The 18,679-nt window shown below is 36.6% G+C and overlaps 1 pseudogene across 1 annotated transcript; it reads left to right on the top strand.

The window, feature by feature from the left end:
• The first annotated feature begins 3,191 nt into the window (after positions 1-3,191).
• LOC149215397 (ABC transporter G family member 22-like) lies at positions 3,192-9,727 on the top strand (annotated as a pseudogene). The gene is made up of 10 exons (XR_016250479.1): positions 3,192-3,765; positions 4,158-4,258; positions 4,427-4,695; positions 5,772-5,927; positions 6,597-6,778; positions 7,041-7,310; positions 7,395-7,676; positions 8,143-8,427; positions 8,805-8,912; positions 8,991-9,727. The product of XR_016250479.1 is annotated as an ABC transporter G family member 22-like (transcript).
• The last annotated feature ends 8,952 nt before the right edge of the window (positions 9,728-18,679 follow it).

The following is an 18,679-nucleotide window of genomic DNA, read 5'->3' as shown; positions in this document are numbered from 1 at the left end:
TTTATCATCAATCGTGTCACAAAGCAAGTGTTGTTTTTCCACGACAATGGAGAATCTAGGTTAGTGTGTTAGAATCTATGACACTACCAATCCAAATACAACAACAAACTACTTTGTAAATTGGAATATAAACAGCAATAAATTAACTAGTGCACAAAACATACAACTTTTTGCAATTTTCGACAACCCAACTTCATTATATTATCAAACTGTAATAAAACTATCTAGGGCTTTCTTACCAAGGATAATGGCCCTCATATAATCACTGATACAAGGAATGCAACTAGAGTTTTGGGTCAACCACTATGACAACCAATCTACCCTGAACAAGATACAGTCTGACTTCTAGCTGATGTAGTCAACTTCACAACTTCCCTTGGTCATACTCTGAACAAATATGTTAGTCCTTCTGCTCCCAATTTGCAACTCTACCTCTGTCAATGGTCCTGCTCCTTTAGGTTACTTAATAGAACTCCAATCTGCCCTTTGAATGATCATTCGTCCATTAATGACTCAAAACATAGGGACTCTTATTGAGTTGTTCACAACTCCGTTTGTGAACAACTATATATTTCCCATTGTTGCTCCTAAGCTCCTTTGGACTTCTTCCCTCTATTTCCTTCTTGCCCTGCTCTGATCAAGACAAACTTTGGGCATGGAGGGTTGTCCATTATGTCTGTCAAACATTCTTCTCCAACTGTCAACCTAGGTTAAACAAACTTCTCCCTTTGACCTCCTTCTTTAGTCATTCAAAGATCATTCACTGAGCTCTCCAAAATTCACCCTCCTTACAACTGCCAATGTCCTTCTTGCCAACTGATATAGGGCTACAAAGAACACCTACTTGTTTCCCTCCTAATAACCTTAAGATGTTAAGCAAATATGTCCTACACTAGGACAACTCATCCTCTAGCAACAAAGTCAACATGAAGACATCAAATATATACCTTATCCTCAAATTGAGGCTGGTGTATACTGATGTAGATTCTTCTTCCTGGTTAGGGTTTCTAACAGACCTTGTTAGCCCTCTCCTTATACTCCCAAAACCATTCTACAATTGTTGCCTTCCATCCTCTTTGGTTATGTACCCTCGGCCCTCCAAAACATGGTACTTGACCCTCTTGAAATTGCTCAAACCAAGCTCGATCTTCCTGCAATTCAATTTGATTTTTTGCAGTTCTAAAACAGAGAGATAATTACCACAAACCCTCACCCAAAACAACCTAGATTTTCTCCTTTATCCTCGGTCTGCTTCCTTCAGTACTCAAGCCTCCAAACAATCATGAAAAGTTACAAAACCATGTTTCTTTTCTCCTTCACTGAGGTCCTTCAGATATACGACCTCTTTCATATATCCTCCTTATTATTCATTTCACTTGGATTATTTCTTTTGAGGTCTCCACTCTCCTTTGTTTACATGCCTCCTAGGGTTAAACGACTAGCCCATGCATGGTGTCTCCTCAAGTCAAGGCCGACTTGATTTCCTAGCCAATTAGCCCACATGAGACATACAAAGATTAATATTTGACTTTGTAGACCTCCTCTCTTGGTGCTTGAAGTTGCCCCTTGTTTCCCTAAGGGTGCTCTTCCATCTCCAAGGGTCAAATGTCCAAAAGTATTCTTGGTTTCACACCCACAAGCTTGGGTTCTTAGCCCACAAAGTCCATTTGTGGTGCCAATTCCTCCACAACCCTGAACCATAGGGTTTGGAGTACCTCTCAAGCTACCAATCTCAACAACAGGGACAAGGTTAAACATCATGTGAATATTGCAGACGACATAGGGAGCTATAGGAGGACTTAGTCGAAGAATTCTATCAGATTGACAGAGCTAAAGGGAAAAATTGAAAGTATAGACCACAAACTGACCATTCTAGCCAGTTGATCATCCAACATCTCCTTCTCCTCGAATGAGAAAAGTGACCAACCAATGTTGTGTGATTCACTAGTTTTTTCTTGCAACACTAGTAGTCATTTTTGTCTTCTCATGTCAATGTATGCCAAGGTCTAACACCGCTAACCTGTTTTTATGACTTTTTGTTTACAAGATGTTTTAGTTAGACAAGGTCTTAGCAACCTCAAAACTTTAAACTTATGTTACTAATCTTGTTTCCTTCAAGTAAACTAATAACATAATTTTTTTACTTTATGTAATTTTCACTTGAAATAATACAAACTACCTAAGTTTAATAAAAAAAAACAACAAACAAACTAAAAAAACTTTAAAAATTAAATATAATATAATATAAACTTAATAATTTTTTAAATAATATCTCAATCTAATAGATAAATCAAATCTTATTTAAAAAATTGTTTAACAATTTAGATATTTTAAAATTGATTAAAATTCAAAATTTAAAAGGAATAGTCTAACTACAAGTCTACATTTTACATATTTTTTTGGATATATTTTCTACTCAATATTCAAAACCAATGAAAGATCCAAATATTTCCAAAAAAAAAAAAAAAAATTGACAACAATAAATCCATTTATAAAATTTAAAAATACTTAAAAAAATAAAATCTAACCATTTTTTTTTTACGAAATTATAAAAAAACTACATAAAACAACCAAGTTATAAATATTACTGGGTTTACACTTTTCTTTTCTTTCTCTTCTTCTTTCTTTCTTTTTTTTTTTTTTTTAAATATAAATTGAACGTTTAGATGGTAGAATTTTCAAGAGAATTCAGCACAGCGACACAAAATCTAGAATCTAACGCAATTTATTTATTAGGAAATCAGCTTGTCGACACAAACTCTAGTGAGCCATTGTTGCTTTCTCTGATTATTCTAGAAACTGAAGGCCAGTCTCCAGGCGGTGAAGGACGAATTTCCATTTGAAGAAAAGGGCTTCACATTGTCGCGCTGTCATCCATGGCGTCGACAGCACCAACAGAAATATCAATTCGTGAACGAATACGTGGAGAAACAAATCTCCATTTTGCAATATCGAGATTTAGAAACTTGCGAGGATGCCAGTTTTCTGGATTTTGCAATAAACAGCCTGCTCTGTCACTTCACCAGATTAGAACAATACCCGACACCCCAATTAATCCAACCTCCCACGTGTTGATTTTCATGGTAGCTTTTGACAGAGCTGGGGGCCAGAAAGTTCACTTTTCGAGCTCATGTTCGTCATTAATACTGGTGTTCGGCTTCAATGATTGGCAGTTGCAGTGAGCCACAGATTAGAAATGGATTTCCTCACTTCCCAAGCCTGCATTTGCTGCAGCTCACTGGAAAAGCCTGAAGAGTATCATCAATTCTTGTGATCAATGTTTCAGTTTGGCCTCTGGGGTCATCCAAAACCTATCACAATATCTGGTGCCATCCAAAAAGCCACTAGATTTCATTTCAAGAATTGATGGTTTGATTAATATTTCCACGATGAACTCCAGCAACTTCGATCCAGAAGCACCCACTACACCAACTTTGTACTCTCCAAAGGCAACATTTTGTGCTTTCGAAAGGAATTCTGATCCAATGGCTATTGATGGGTCTGCTAGTTTCAGTAGGAAATCTTTCTCAGCTTCCTTAACTACTGGAGATTCCCAGCATGAAAGCTTCAGAAGGAGTACTATAAGCGGGCAATTGAATGTAGGAGAATGCTACAATGATCAGCAGCAGCCTGATCAAGCGCTTAGCATGGGCCATGATGAGATTCATCCGAGCAGGACCTCTAATTTTAGCACTGAGGGGGTGTCTTTCTGCAATGGAGGACCTGATCAGGTCCCTCAAGGAAACCTGAGCCTTGCATATGATGGTACATATTTATTAACAAATTGTTAATTGCATAGCCTTGGTTGGCTTATGATGGTACATATTATGATTTATAATTAATTTTTTTTGGCAATGGCATACCTTAATCAAGGTCTTGCTTTAAAGGATTTCAACCTTATTATCATGTGGGACTTGTACTTTGCATATATATATATATATATAAAGAAATGGCATAACATAGATGCATATTTATAATTTTTTGTGGGGCAATGGTATATCTTGATCAAGATCTTCCCTATCCAGGTTAATCAGGTTTGTGAAGTATTTGAACCTTTGTTAACATACCGAAATCAGTGCATGTGTCTTTAAAGGATATCACAATGAATTAACATGATTGTTTTCTCTGTTTGTTTTTGTGTTCTTTGCATTTTGTAGTGGAAGCAGCAAGAAATAATGTGGAAGGAGATATTGAACTGAACATGAAAGATAACGGTATGGAGGGCAGCAGAAAGCAGCCTTTACCCATCTTGTTAAAGGTATGTCCTGTTGGCATTCCCTTTTGTTTGAATAGATCTTTGATTCCATCCTGATTGCATCAGACATTTTGTAGGTTTTTGCAGCAGGATTTCAAGTGTTTGTTTTGACTTGGGATTTGAATTGTGGATTTATAATGATATAATTCGGCCCTTTGTTTCTTTTCACAGTTTGTAGACGTGAAATACAAGGTAGCTCTACATGAGCCAACGTCCTGGAAAGACAATATGTGCCGAAGAAACAGGACACCCTCGTTAGAGAAAGAGATTTTACATGGTATCAGTGGTTCTGTTAGCCCCGGGGAGTTTCTGGCCATGATGGGTCCTTCTGGAAGTGGCAAGACGACGCTCCTCAGCCTGCTAGGCGGAAGAAATCAGCAGCGGATGGCGGGGACTGTCACGTACAATGATCATCCATTTCACAAATCTTTGAAGAGAAGGTTTGAGCTCTGATGTTGGTTTTACAGAAATTATCATCCTGCCCACAATCCAAATTCAACTGTTCAACCCTTTGTAAATCCATCTTCTCCCTAATTGAAGTGCACCTCAAGAAACGTGACGTTCTACAGCCTAGACAGTGGTGGGGTCATCCATAAACTATGAGCACGTAACAGTAAAATATGAGGTTTGTCTGGTGAAGATCAATTTGTTCTAGCCTGAATGACAACTGGTCCAGGTTCATGGTTCAGAGACCTGTAGTTAGCAAGCAGCTCAGTAGCTCACTTATTCAAGGATATTTATGTTTCAGGAATGTGTAGATAGATTCGTCTCACTCCCTGCAACCTGGTTGTGGGTAGTGTGATGGGATGGTATTGAGGTTTTCCATTACACTAAAAAGCGTAGGCATTAATAAATTTCAAATCCTTACCATTACTTTAAGTTGGCTGTTAATCCCATAGGGTGGTGAACTTACTATTACCTTAGATAAGAGGCTAATCTCATGTTCTCAGGGTGGTGGACTTACTCTTACAATTACTCCAACAAAGGGCATAGGTCCTCATCCTTGGTTAAGCACATATGGAACAGAGTTAGTAGTCATTTTTTCTCCATGCCTAAACCTAATTTTCCTCCCTCCCTTAAATCTTAAAAAACTATAATAATAAAAGTGAGGTCTTTGCTGTGAAGATCATTTTATCTTGGCTTAGATGACAGCCAACCCAAATTCATAGTTCAAAGTCCAAGGAGACCAATAATAAGCATGCTATTCTGTTACCTAGGGTTATGTCTATAAATTAATCAATCGCCCTTCAGCCTTACTAGTGATGGGTTATCCTTAGATTGTTAATGTGTAACAATAGACAACACAAGCCTAAATTTATACTTAAAAGTTACTCAGTTCTAAATACATATCTTGAATTCATACAAAGGCTTCCCATTCATATCTTTGAACAATTATTTCAGCAGAAATAGTTATGTCTGGGATTGTGTACAAAATTTAAAGTTTTATCTATTTTGTGGAAGAAAAAGTCATTTTATCTTACTGTACTTGTGTCTGGTGCATGTTCCCTGTACTTAGAATGGGATTTGTAACTCAAGATGACATTCTCCATCGTCACCTGACTGTGAGAGAGACTCTAGTGTGCGCTGCTTTGTTGATGCTGCCCAAAGAGCTGAACAAGCAACAAAAAATTGAACGAGCTGACCAAGTTATATGCGACCTCGGATTGGAAAGGTAATTGAATCCAACATTACATTTGCAGTTATGTCAGCATTGTCTATTAAATTCAAGACAAATCAGTACAGCTCCTCTGGGGTTCAGGGTATTAGCCCAATTGTTCTGCTTTACATTTTTAGAAAATTTTAGCACAAACATATTAGGCAGGTGGCTTGTTGCACCTGATGAAATTTCATCACAATGAGCAGGACCATCTAAGGAAACTTCATCACATTGAGCAGGACCATCTAAGGAAACTTCATCACAATGAGCTAGATCAAAACAAAAACGAAGGAGAAATGTTTTATTTGTGGTGTAAAACATTAAATTTTCCATGAAGCATTTTTTTATCCATGCAGATGGATAGTATATTCATATCAAAATGGATAAGGTATTCTTAAATTTATCTAGATTGTGGATACCGGTAATATTTTGGAAAGGGACAAACAGAAGTGAGGCCGAATAATTGAAGTGACCTTGCTCCTATTTGTTAAATTTCAAAAATATTCTTATATTCTTAGAATTTGCGAGATAAATATGCCAATGCAAGACATCAAGTATTGCAGACTCTTTTATCCATGCTGATATTTTAATAAATTAAGGTAGGTTAAAATGGATGTACGGGGATCTATGCTATGTGGATATAGAGTGAAATATTCTCTCTTTTTTTAAATGAAATGAATTCAGGTGTAGAAATACTAGGATTGGAGGTCCATTCCTTCGAGGTATCTCTGGAGGTGAAAGAAAAAGGGTGTGCATAGCATGAGCTTTTAATGGATCCATCTTTGATTCTCCTGGACGAACCCACATCTGGGCTTGATTCTACAACAGCATTCCGCACAGTACAATTGTTAAAAAACATGGCTCTGGTTCGTCCCATCCTGTCTCTCTTCCATAAATCTAACGTCCCATAAAGACTATTGGGCATTCACAGCAATACCAAAAATTATAAATCTGACTAGTACAAGTTTCTCAAGATTTTAGATGCCCAAGATTGCATCGAACATAAAGATAATATTTTGATATGTGCCCATTAGGTAATAGGATCTACGCATTCACACCTTAAATTTGAATGGTATTATCAATCTTTTAAGAGACCGGTATTGATTAATTGGCCATTTTCGTTCACAGGAAGGACGGACAGTTATTACAACCATTCACCAGCCATCAAGCAGAGTGTTTCACAATTTTGATAAGCTGATTCTTCTCTCAGAAGGCCATCTAATTTACTATGGAAAGGCAGCAGCTGCTTTGGACCACTTCTCATGTCTAGGCTTCAATCCCCACATAGCCATGAATCCTGCAGATTTTCTCCTAGACCTTTGCAGCGGGAATACAGAGGAGATCTCTCTGCCTCCAGAATTGCAGTTAGATACAGTTAAGACCAAAGACATTCGGCAGGTATATAGATCTATATAACTGTGTGTTTTTCCTTATTTTTCTTTTACTTTCTCTGGTTATTGATTTGTGTGCTGGAGTTAGCAGCACATGATAAATGGCTACGAATCTTTGAGGCGAAGCATGGTCGAGGTAACAAATCCTGAGTCCAATGAGCTTAGAAAAAAAGTAAAGCAATGTGAAGATAGGAGACAATGGGGAGCATCTTGGTGGGAACAATTCTCTGTCCTCCTGATCCGGGGATTGAAAGAGAGGCGTCATGAGTACCTAAGCTGGACCCGATTTACGCAAGTGCTTGCCATTTCTGTAATGGCTGGTTTACTATGGTGGCATACCAATATCAACACAGAAAGGGCACTGGAGGATCAGGTACCTAATTAAGAATCCCTTCACTGCTTTAATTCAACAACGAAATCCATAGTTCTAGGGTAGTCCTAAAATATGAACTTAAAAGCCATAAAATTCAAGAAACCATCTCTTCCTTCCAAACTGTAATTTTTGTTAAGTAATTGTCACACTCAGGGTCAAAATCAATTATGTGGATTATTAGTCATTCTGGGAACATGAGACTAGTAGCCCACTCATTCTTGAAAGTTTACTATTGCTCGAGTATTTTGGTGTAAAAAAAAAACCCAACCCAAAATTGACTTAGCTCTATGCTGAAATGGGTTGTTTGAGTAATTGTCACACTCATAATTAGATGAATGTTTGCGAATCCTGTGATACACATGGCTACACACTTAGCTCCCCTGGACTCCTTAACATGCCTAGATGCGTTGGGAAATTTGGGATGAGGTCTCTGACTCTGAATTTGATGATTTTCTATGCTGTACAGGTAGGCCTGTTGTTCTTCATGTCCATGTTTTGGGGATATTTTCCTCTTTTCACAGCAATCTTCGCATTTCCTCAGGAGAAGGCCATTCTAGCAAAAGAACGTAGATCTGATATGTACTGTTTGAGTGCTTACTTTTTGGCTCTCACGTTGGGTGATCTCCCTCTTGACCTCATCCTGAACGCCGTTTTCATGGTGATTGTCTACCTGATGGCTCATCTGCGGATGTCAGTGGGCATATTCTTGTTAACAATACTTGCCAGCTTCTTAGACGTGGTCACTTCGCAGGTAGTATGGCCACCCTTGATGTTTTTCACTTTTCATTTTAATGAATTTGAAGTAGGGTTTGTATTGGGCATTTTTATATTGATTGTAGATTTTCTAGAATATCTCTAAATCTCGTTGACACCAGTATGGTTGGTTAATTGCAATTGTTTAATCTCTATCTAATTTTAGAATATTTTTGAAATCTGCAATCTAGATCTCTTAAAATTATAAAATAATTTTGAAATCTGCAATCAAGTTCAGTATTATGTAAACACCAATAACATCAGGAGTATTCTGAGAAACTGCATATCTTGAATCGTTTAGGATTTTGAATACTGAAAGTGATTATCATCATGGGGACTTATATGATGATAATGCAATGGATAACATGATCACAGGGACTTGGTCTAGCAATTGGAGCAGCCACGATGGATTTGAAGAAAGGAACCACGCTAGCTTCTGTTGTAGTTCTGGCTTTCATGATCAGTGGTGGCTATTTTGTGCAGGTATTGATTTCTGGGGTCTGTTCTCCTTAAGAATTTTGATTCCATCTGAATAATACATAACCTGTTGATCCCCTGCAGCACATCCCGGTATTCATGAGCTGGATCAGATATTGCTCGTTTCAGTACTATACATTCAAATTGCTGATGAAAGTCCAATACAGCGACGACCAGCCCTATGACTGCGTCGGCCCCGGTAGGTGCAGATCCCTGGCGTCCTCCCCGGCTATCCGTGGCACAAATCTCGGAGGAGGTGGTTCGGAGGTATTGGCATTGCTGATAATGATAGCGGGCTATAGAATTATTGCCTACATTGCCCTTCGGAGAATGAAATTAGCAGTCTGATGAAGCTAAAAACATTGTGGACAGTTGAAAGTACACAAGATTTGCTCGTGGGTTTATTCCTATTTTAGATGATATGGAACTGATATGAAATTTTAGGTCGCCATGGTGTGGTTGAACTGTTAACTGAGTAGGTTTGGTTGTTCAATCTATAATCGCGATGGTGTGGTTGAACTGTTAAGTGAGTAGATTTAGTTGTCCAATCCATAAGAATATACACACCTAAGCTCCAAACATGATCACTCATCTCACCATTTTTCATCAAAAACCTGGTAATTTCCACGAAGATCAAAGATTCCAGGGAAAATATGCTGGTTTACTAATGGAGATTGACAAGTTTGCACAAACATTAAGTTCTGCTGTATGTATTGTTGTCCATGACCAGAGTTGACACACTGGATTGCTGGAGTTTTGCATACCGTATTTATGGTAGCCATACATTTTGTAACCGGTCACAGTTTTGTAATAGTTGCATATGTTGCAATATACCTCATAAAAATGTGAAGCTACTTTGAACTATATCTCTATATTTGAAAGTACTTCAAATATAGGACAAGAGATGTCACTCCTAGAGTATTTTAGGTTTAAAAGTACTTTAAACTATATCTATATATAGAGCAATCAATAATTATTATGTCATAATTCATATAGTTTTATGATATTAGGGCTATTGGACGAAGTAATGTGATATAAGAATATTTTATTAAAAATTTAAAAGGTTATTTATGATAAAAATATAATTTATTTTTAATATTTATATAGATTTATTTTTAATAAAGAGTTATATATCTTTTTTATTTTAAGGAACATGTCAATAAAAAACTTTATACACATTTTTATTTTTTTCCAATTGTTTTATATATTACACAAATAACATAATTGGCAATGAAATATTTTACTTGATATAGGTATTGAATTATTTTATTTATAGTCCATGTTAAAATGTTCTTTTGTTATTAATATATTTAAATCAATTATGCATCTCCGTTATTTTTAACAACAAATCCATAAAATGTGTTATGTATTTTTTCCAATTGTTTTATATTATAAATATAGTTGACATTAAAATATTTTACTCAACATGGGTATTGAATTGTTTTATTTATGGCCATATTGTCCACAATTTTTATTTTTATTTATTTATTTATTTATATTTTTTCTAAATAAATACACCTCATATTTGAAAGAAAAAATGAATATATATATATATGCATATCAATTTTTATTATTAATATTTTTAAATGTCATATGTCAACTTGATATTAAGAATTAAATAAAGTATACATCTATCATGTGTCAACTCCATGCTAAGCATGGACAAAATTACACATCATAATGTTTTAACCACATTTCTCTCTTTTTCTCTCTCTCTCTATATATATATAGAGAGAGAGAGAGGGGATTGGATTGAAGGAAGAATTGATTACTTGGAGTAGCATGCTCGTGGGGCACCTGGCGCCCCAAATCCTCTTCACATTGAGCAAGCCTAGACTCTCCCTCGTAACCAATGATGATGGTTGGATATGCATTTATTCTAGTTTTGTTTTGGAGATATGTGATTTTGGCATATGGACATGCTATAGTTTTTGGCATTTTTCTTTCAATTTTTGTTTACCTCTCTTTGACAACAAATATGGTCGGAGCGAGGTCAGGAGAGAAGTGAACCCTTTGTTAATCCTATATAATGTTTTCAAAAATTAATGAAATTAGTTTGATTGATGATTATTATTAATTACCGTTTAGCGAGCGATACATTGAAACCCTCCTCCTCGAAACCTTGCAAATGGAACAACACTGACTTCTATCGACACCTTGAGAATTCAGTCAATGCAAAGGAGAGTTGGGATTCCACTGAGGGTGAGCACCAAACCTATTCCTGGCCACACATTGTAGATAGTATAATCACTGTCACCTTCAGTGATGAAGTAAGAGAAGTCAATGTTACTATTGGGCTTTCCTCGTCGAGGGTTTGCTCCGAAAGGAAGAGAAGTCACAGTTATGGAGCAACAACCTTGTAAAGGAGTTGATGAGGTTATGGTACAAGAGGCGTCAGTTGTGGAGAAAGGGCCCTTGCTAAAAACCTTGTTTTGTGAGGAAGATCTATTTCAAAAGGGTTATATATGTAACATTCCCTTCCAGATCTCAATCAAAATGTTGTTTGGACACTTTTTGCTCTTTTGGGTGAGATATACAAATCCCATCAAGGACCTCAAACTTTTGTTGGAGCTCAAATTAGGGTTTCCTCATGGGGTTCAACACCTCCTTTTTAAAGGTAAGCAATTAGAAGATCCTCTTCCTATCTCTAATTATCATATTTGTTAGGATTCCACTATGCTTTTGACACTTCGTCTGCGACAGGGTGCTTTGGGAAATCCTCCTCCTCCCAAGATTTCTCAGATAGAGAGTTTGTAATCAAACTCCCCAGGGTGTTCATCCTCCTTCAACTAACACTCAAATTCCAGGAAAAACATTTCCTTCCCAGCATGCATCTAGTCTGTTTATTGTGGAAAAATCAGAGGATATTCCCTCTATTGACATTTCCCATCTAGATTTGGAAGACCTTCACGAGCTAATGGCAGAGCATGGCCCGATCTACCATTTCAATGGATTGTGGCCTCGAACAACAGATCTTGCAAATGGATACACTTTAATTGGACCAGATCCTACAAGGTTCTCTTATGTTCTAAGGGCTTCTTCATAGTTGTGTTTTCCTGCCAAGAGGATTACCAAAGTGCCCTATCTAAGGGCTCATGGTTCCGGGGAAAAATGAGGCTTTTCATGACGCCTTGGTTCCCAAATTTTGATTCCTCTACAATAATAATTACAAAGCTCCCCATTTGGGTCCAACTTCCAAACTTGTTGACTCATCTATGGCATGATTCAATGTTCACAAGCATTGGAAACATCGTGGGTTGCTTCCTAGCCACAAATCTTACACAAGGCCAAAGTGGAGTTTATTCTTTCGATAAGATCTATGTAAAACTTGATATCAGTAAAGGCTTGTCATACAAAATCAACCTAAAAGTAGGTGCTTTCCACTGGATCCAACTCCTGGACTATGAGAACACAACTTTTCGTTGTCACCTCTGCGATCAAATAGGACATCTACAAAACTCATGTGCTCAAATGATGAAATTCTCTCTTTGAATGAGGATCGCTAAGAGAATAGGGAGAATAAAATTTAACACTTTGCACAAAAAGAGAGAGTAATATTTTTTCATTGGGAGCAATAAAGCGAGCTTACAAATCAACTTCCTCACAATCAGAAAATGATGCAATAGTAGCCTGTCAGACAATTCTTCAACAAGCAATGGTTATTCCTTCGCCGAAGGGTGGGTGGAAGTAATAAAAAAGAAAAGAAAAACAAGTAAATTTGAAAACCAACCCCAAGTTGGGTGATATTTGTGTTGCTTTTACTATGTTTAGCTTGATGTCTCCTTACAGTTTGGTTTCAGCCTCTATGTGAAACCCTCGCCTTCAGGTGGGTATTGTAAACTCCATGTAAACCTCTTTTAATTAATAAAATCCTATTACAAAATTTACAACAACAACAACAACAAAAAAAATAACAGTTTGATCGACAAAATATATATACATATATGACATTAAAATATTTTTTTATTAATATATATTTAAATACATATAATTTGGGGTTGGGGTTTCTTTTATTTTTATTGAAAGTTTTTTTTTGGTTAATTTTTTTAATTTGTTGATATAAGTATTATTTTGGTATTTTTAAATGTAACATTACAAGACAATATCTCCCCACAATAAGCATAAAGTTTATATAAAAGTATTTTATTTAAAATGAACATTGAAATATTTTATTTATGGTGAACCAATTTTTGAAAATATCACATGTCAACTCTATGTTGAATATGGAATGAATTAGACATATTCTTCATATTGGGGTGTAATATCTATATTGTTTTAAAGTGCACTCATCAATTCCTTAATGAGCAATGTAGGAATTACACATCTCAAAATTACTACATATATAACTTTATAATATATGTGTGTGTTAAATTAAAATAGACATTGAGGCATTTTATTTATGGCTTATATTAATGTTGGTGTTGATATTTATTATTTATTTAATTGATGTTGATATATTTTTATTATTATTAATATATTTTATAATTTGTTAATATAAATATTGTTTTATTATTTTTATATGTAATATTATAAGACAACATTTCCTTTATAATGGGTTGTAAACCACCTCTCAATGAGACAAATATTATTTAAAAGTAACTAAAAATAATCTTGAAATGGTAGATTAATAATGTCACGTGTATCTTCAAAATCCAAAGAGGTTATTTAATTGCAATTTTGAAAAAACATTGAAGACACTTTAAAAGGAAAAGACACTTTAAAAGGAAATATTCCATATTATTTAGTTCACTGATATTCAAAATATTGGTTCTTGGATACCAAAATATTGAATATTCTGGTTCAAAGCGAAGGTTTGATATTTATATTATCAAACTTCTAATGAAGAGATTGATTCCAAATAGATAAGAATTCAAATGGAAAATTTTATTTCTTTTTATTTCTTTTTTTTCTTTTTTTTTCTTTTTTTTTAGTTTTCATGTAATAAGTTGCAAAAATTATTTAAGAGAAACTAGAAAAGATCTTAAATATAATAGCTTGATAATGTTATGTGTATCTTCAAAATCAAATTTGGCTATTTAATTGGAATTTGAAAAAAAAATATGATGCTTTAAGAGGTAACATTCCACATTATTTAGGTAGTTGTTATTCAAAATCTTGGTTCTTGGATACTAAAATATTGAATATTTTGGTTCAAAGTAAAGGTTTAGTATTTATATTATCAAACTACTAATAAGAGGTCGATTATAAATAGGTAATAATTCAAATGACTTTTTATGTCATTCGTGTCTCATAGTTATCATGTAATAGGTTGTATGTTGATCATTTTTTTTCCTTTGGAAATCAATGTACCTTATTGTTTCAAGGCACACTTGAGGATTTCAACTTGCACTACATGTTATGGACCCAAATTTGTAGGCACTCCAAATTTATGTTGTTATTCAAACAAGTAGAGAGCAAGGTTCTTTTGGATTGACATTGAACACCATATGCATTTCCAAATAAGCTGATAGATTAAGCTAGAAAATAATATCCCCCCTACTTTCCCAATTGAGTTGGAACCATATTGAAGAGGCTTGACCATTCCATGAAAACCCTTAAATTGTCCCTTCTACAATTGTGACCAAACTCAATCAACTACCTGAGATGAGTGAGACATTTGACATGCTTTATGCCATTTCTTATAGCCCCAATATTAGTGATGCAAGTTACACTACACTTGTTTGTGGATCTGAACCCCCTAAAGTGCATCTTCCTAGTTGGACAATTACCAGGTTTCATCATTTCCTAACAAGGAATTATGGTTGAACCTAAGAAAGTCCAATCCATTAGCAAATTTCATCACCCTAAGACCAAGTTGCACCAAGTAGAAATTCTACAAGATAAAGCCAACATTTTACAATGCTTTCTTCTTGATTATGAAACTTGAGCTCATGGCTTCTTAAGGTTGTTTTGTTGGGGTATTCCATTTTAATTGGATGACTCAACACAAAATGATTTTGATGCTTTGAAGCATGCACTCTTGAATGCCCCATTAATGAACCTCCCTAACTTTGGCCAATATTACATCTTTTACTTAGTCACCTTGGAGGTCTTCATTGTGGGAGTTTTACTCCAACAAGAGGAAGATGGCCATGAGCATGTCATTTACTATGAAAAAAAGCCTTTCAATACCCCCTCTCAACTACAATAACAAGGATAAGCTAGCCCTAGTCATTGTTCACACAATTTAGAGTCTATGCATTATATTTTTCTTTGAACCATTAAAGTCATCACAAATTATAACCCCATGTAATACCTACTCAATGGATGGCTTATCAATGGTAAGTTTTCTTTTTGGATCATAATTCCTCAAGAAATAAATCTTGAGTTCATAACCCTTAAGAGTGAGAAAGAACTTGTCCTCGCTAAAGTTATCATAGATCTCATGTTTGACACTTTAGATCCACCAGTGAATGATAACTTTCTAAATGATCACTTCTTCTTGATTTCATCAAACAACCAGTGGTTTTATGACATTTTCACCTACCCACATACCCAAAAATTTGGCCCATATCTCTCACAAATTATGACTAAAGGTGCATCTACCACAAAAATCCTTGACACCTCCCCGTATGAGATGTCCTATTTAGGAAAGGAGTGGATATTATATTGTGTTGGAGCCTCAACCTCACAAAATCTAAATGATTGTCACAGTGGTGCTTGCAATGGTTTTTTATTGGGAGTGCCCACGTTGTAGAAAAACATCCACATGAATTATTTTAGGCATAGCTTCTTCTTTGACTACATTCACAAAATAAACAATGTGAAAAAGTGTCAGATATTCACTCATAAGACCAAGGCTCTACCAACTTTAACACATCTTTTCATCATTGTTGGTACCTTTTAGAAGTGGGGAATCAAATTTATGATCTATAATCCTCCATCTATGAGGGGAAATAAGTCCATTATTGTATCCATCGATTATTTTACTAAGTAGGTTGAAGTGATGCCAACATGTAATAAAACAACATACACAACCACTCATTTTTTCTTCAACTATATCATCACTTGCTTTGGGTTCCCCAAATACTTATTCTTAGACCACAACAAGCATTTCAAGAATGTGATTTTCTAGGAATTAACCTTGTTACTCAATTTCATTCACGAGTTTGCATCTTATTACCATATGTAAACCAATGACCAAGTTGAGTTTTTCAACAAGACCCTCAAAACCTTATTACAACAAATAATTAATAGGCACAAATTTCTAACTAGCATCACATATTGTTCTATGCACTTTGGGTCTGAAAAACCTCAATTAAAATAAGGTTTACCGATTTCCACCTTATCCATGGGTGGAAGCAATCTTGCCCATTGAATCTGAAATATCAACTCTTCAAATGACAATTGAACTTCTTCCAAATACCACACCACTCAAGCCACTCCTTGTGGCTTTGGAGATTAATGATGAGGATTAAAAAATCTCATAAAAAATAATGAATTTACCAAACATTCTCCAAGGCCACTTATGATTAGAAAGTTTGCTCTTGTTCCTGTAATGAGAGTGACCTAGTGTTAAGTTATGGTATGTTCTATGCTTATAACAGTTTACTTCCTTTTCTTATTATATTCCACCGATTAGCAATCACATGTACATAAAGTAAAGTGCATATAGAACATTAAACGATCGACAGAAAACAAGCCAAGATAAGAGACACAAGATTTGGCGGCTAGCCAGGGACAAACCCCACAATGTGTGGGGAAACCCTTTGATCAAATCTTCTTTTATCTTCAATAATTCAGCAGAGAGAAATAGTACAATAAATCTGATTCATATCAGCAGTAGCAAACCCTAGATCAGTAGCATCAGCATTAGCGGCTTCATTATCAAACTAGGGCAGACCATATCTCACAAACCGACCGTCGGATTGACTTCATTCCACCACCAAAAGTTTCGGCTTCCAAAGGAGGTTCAGATGAACCTACAACGCAGTTCAGATGAGGAGATCTTCTAGGCCATGCAAGTCAATCTTTACTTCTGCAGTTGTAGCTTCAGTTTCAGCAGTTTCCGGCTTCAAACTAGGGCAGTCGATATCTTGCAAATCGTTCGTCGGATTGACTTCATTCCACCACCAAAAGTTGCGGTTTTCAAAGGAGGTTCATTTGAACCTACAACACAGTTCCGATGAGGAGATCTTCTAGGCCACGCAAGTCAATCTTTACTTCTGCAGTTGCAGCTTCAATTTCAGCAGTTTCCGGCTTCACATGTGTGAGAGAGAGAGACCCATTTCAGCGTAGTAGAGAAGAGACTCATATCTGCGCAATAGAGAGAGAGAGATGTGATGAGATGAGTGAGTCCAAATGAGGAAAAGTCCTCTTATATTTATACACAACGTTGGTGGGTGAATATATGCGACTATTGGGCTTCTGAGCCTACATGAGTTGTAGGTCGGCTTGATAATAATTCCATAATCAAAATAAATTCATATCTCCATGAATACTTATCGGAATCGGATGATCTTTATATAAATCTTACACCTCTCGACGAGAGGAATCTAATAAAAATATTATCAGCCATGAATAAGATGACCCACATGAAGTTTTGCCCTGGTTGCCAATTTTAACACTCCCTCTCAACCATGGAGAACTTCATCTGCAATCTGTCTATCGGTCGTTACTATTCATCCATCAAATGCACTACCCTGTACAGCCTGACCCTTGCCCTTCTCTGCTCTATTCTGCCTGTTCTGCTTTGTCTTGTTCTGCCCTGCACTGATCTATACTGTTTTGCTCTGTTCTGCTCTGTTCTTGCATTGTTCTGTTCTGCTCTGCTTTTGTCCGAATTATGAAGAAGAAGAAATGATTGAGGATGTATCATACTGACTCAAATTCAGTCTCAGAGTATGTACCACTGGTCCCAGACCAGTCTCAACCAACCCAAAGTCAGCATCATAGTGAGTACAACTCCAATGGTCCCAGACCAATATCATCCTCCACTGACTCAAAGTCAGTCTTAGAGTATGTACCATTGATCCCAGACCAGTCTCAACCGACCTGAAGTCAGCGTCATAGTATGGTACAACTCCTACCACTGGTCCCAGACTAGTATCATTGATCCCAGATCAATGGAGGTCATCCTAGCGTAGGGAGTACGGTAGTTACAACGATGCGTCCATCGGTACTACTATGGTCCCTAACTTCATTTCCCTACTCATTGATCAGATGAGAGGTATTTCCCATGAGTCCCAGACTGCATGGGTAGGATGCCTCGACAGGAGAACTAATCAATCCTGTCCTCATAGGAGAACACATCAATCCTGCTACAATTTCCATGGAGAACACATCAATCCAGGCCTCACAGGAGAACACATCAATCCTGCTACAACAGCTTCCAGCCCAACAACCGGCTAGCGAGGGCCTAATGGCAGCACGAGGTTAGGTTCACAGCTTATAAGCCCAACCTAGCGAGGATCCAGTTAATAGCAGCACGAGAGGCCCAGTAGGGACTCACCGATTCATATGGGTGAGGAGCAACTCTCTTTTGGGGGAGGGAAAATAGAGGATGCGTAAGCATGACTTCGCCGTGGAGAACACATCAATCCAGGCTGCCATGGAGAACACATCAATCCAGGCCTCACAGGAGAACTAATCATCCTACTACACAAGAGAGCGAATCATCCTGTTCCACAAGAGAGCGAATCATCTTGTCCCACAAGAGAGCGAATCATCTTGTTCCAGTGTGCACCACCAGGGGAGGGTGAGTCACCCTGTGGTCATATGTTGCTCCAGTAGGAACCGCAAGCCCTCAGAGCTCCCAGAGTTCAATGTATGCA

This window comes from Pinus tabuliformis, chromosome 1_1 (genome assembly GCF_031772625.1).
Source record: "Pinus tabuliformis cultivar Carrire ecotype Pingquan chromosome 1_1, CPIR1, whole genome shotgun sequence".
Lineage (NCBI taxonomy): Eukaryota > Viridiplantae > Streptophyta > Pinopsida > Pinales > Pinaceae > Pinus > Pinus tabuliformis.
The sequence above is the reverse complement of the archived record's forward strand: the minus strand, read 5'-3'. Positions and strand labels throughout refer to the sequence as shown.